The 2,380-nt window shown below is 38.3% G+C and overlaps 1 protein-coding gene and 1 long non-coding RNA gene across 2 annotated transcripts in view; one reads left to right on the forward strand and one right to left on the reverse strand.

The window, feature by feature from the left end:
* znf827 (zinc finger protein 827) overlaps positions 1-2,380 on the forward strand; it is a 55,231-nt gene that overhangs the window by 48,391 nt on the left and 4,460 nt on the right. The gene's annotated exons all lie outside the window — the stretch shown is intronic.
* Positions 1-2,380, reverse strand: part of LOC123969513 — a 5,823-nt gene that overhangs the window by 1,988 nt on the left and 1,455 nt on the right. The gene's annotated exons all lie outside the window — the stretch shown is intronic.

Below are 2,380 nucleotides of genomic sequence, written 5' to 3' on the forward strand. Positions count from 1 at the left end.
ATACTTAAAAACTGAAGAAACTATGGTTTCACTTACTTTAAATGCACCATTTAGCTTATTTCACATACATAAAATCATGCATTTAAAATAACTTACAGGATACAGAAAATGCATCATTTCATATACATAAAGCTGACTGACATTATCGTGGTTCTTTTTAATAAGAGCTAATTGTAACAGCCATACAGATGACACCTGTAAACTTTAATTAAGATTATTTGTGGTCTTTTTGAAGATTATTCCAGCCATGTGTCCTTCATCAGTTAACCTCAGTTTAATGTTCATTATCTGCAGCCAGCAAATGAAACAATACAAGCTGTAGTTTTGCTCGACAGCCTCTTTTGGCAAGTGTAACTTATTAGACAGTGGTCTCTGACAGAAGGGAGAGTGGAAAGGAGATGGGTGCTTTGCCTCAGGGTCTGTTGTTCCACTGCCCACAGCCAACAGCCATGCCAAAGAAAAATAGCTGGTGAAAACCTGCATTCCAGAAAGCTAATTCGTCCCCCCCCAATAAAGGCCACTCGTACTGTGTATTACGTAAAATTTGTTGGCACACCCCTGGAAGATAATCATTTAGAAGCAAGTGCGCACACTCCATAGATGTTGGATCACTTACATTTGTAATATCATAGACCGGACATTGAAACAAGTCAATTCAAAATATATAGTCACAAAACTAATGCATGTTTTCAAAGCGTCCACGCTCACACATCTGATAACACAACATGCATTTTGTGGACAGAATGATCCTGATGAAGCTTTAAAATAAAAACCTAACTCACACTATAGTTTGCATCCCAAACACTTCAGACCCCTACATATATAAATATATTGACAAGTACTCATGCACCTGCATGCACATTTTATTTTAACCTATCTTTGATAAGGCAGCCTTGTTTTTCTAATACTGACACACTGTTTATGTAGTAGTTATGTAGTCTCCTCACATGCTTCCCTCTCCATCTCCATACTCCAGTCTCACAGGAGCCTTTGTTGTACTGTGACACGTTTATGTCCTATTTCAGGCCTGTCAACCTAACATAAAGCCCATCTGTCGATTTCAACATCCAAACCACACACTGAAGATGTCAGTGTTTGAGTTTAGGCTGATCATAAAAATGTACAACTTCAGTTCCACAGTGCCAGTTTTTGCCAACATTTAGTATAAAACAAAAGAAACGCTTCAACACATGACCATATTTGCCTAAATATTTAGGAAAAAGTCCAGGAAACTAAATATTTTGTAAAGATTCAAGTAACACGACCCATTTTTTTGTTTTTGAGTTGTTCTCATAACTCCAGTCTGTGCATGTGCAGAACCATTGAGATTCATTATGATTACCGCCTCATCTTGTCATAAATGAAGATCTGTATTCATCTTTTTTACATATTGTGTACATCTTTTTTTCTGTGCAGCCATCGGTGGTGTTAGGATGTTCTCAACATTGCTAAATGTCTGGAAATGGTAGCATTTCACTAAATGTAAACTAGGGAAGCTGCCAACACAGTTAAATTGAATTGTATTTTATACAAATCCTGTGGCTAACAGAATTCAAACACACAAGAAGCCCCTTCATAGCTCAAAGATCTTCACACAGTACCTTTAGTCACTTACTTGAGGATTTGCTGCTAGCTGTAGTGTGTGAGTGAATACATGTGAAGGCGTTTTTATAACAGTTTTAATGTTTCTTCTGTCTGGTGTTAATGTTTTTGAAGCCAGATTGATTTATTATGTTAGCTTTCAAAAGGGAAAGAGACAGGTTGAAGATATTTTAGATTCTTTTTATTCAAGGGAGAAAGAGATGGAGGAACTAAGCTCTTTTGTGATCTTTTACAATCAAATGTATCAGAAAATTCAACCTGTTTGCTGTCCTGTTTATACATCTGCACATGTGGGTTATATTTTCAGTTCTTTAAGGTTTACAGTCTCTTAATTTATGTAAACCATATTTATATTTACTTTCAAAAGCAGGCAGGATTAAGCCTGGTGTCGAATGAGTTAATGGCCTTAAGGCAAGCAGGTTTTAGATAAACTCTTATTGCCTACATTTTCTGACCCCCAAGGTCCAGATAAAGATTTCTTTCTAGACCAGTGTGCACTTGAGCAATGTGAAGTGTTTCTATATATGTAGGAGTGTATAGAAAGAAAGCGAGGGCCTTGACCATTTCGAGGTTTTTCTGAGGTGATTCTGTTCTGCAGGGTTTGTGAAGCGCTTTGGGGCCCAGAGCAGATGAAAGGTGCTATTTAAATGTAAGTGCCACTCCATTCCTTCATTTCCTTCATGTCCTACTGCTCCAATCTTTTCTCCAGCCTGTCACACACACCCCCCCCCCCCCCCCCCCCCCCCCCCCCCCCTCCTCCACTTACACATATACCTGA

The sequence above is a fragment of the Micropterus dolomieu genome, linkage group LG04 (assembly GCF_021292245.1).
Source record: "Micropterus dolomieu isolate WLL.071019.BEF.003 ecotype Adirondacks linkage group LG04, ASM2129224v1, whole genome shotgun sequence".
Taxonomy (NCBI): Eukaryota; Metazoa; Chordata; class Actinopteri; order Centrarchiformes; family Centrarchidae; genus Micropterus; species Micropterus dolomieu.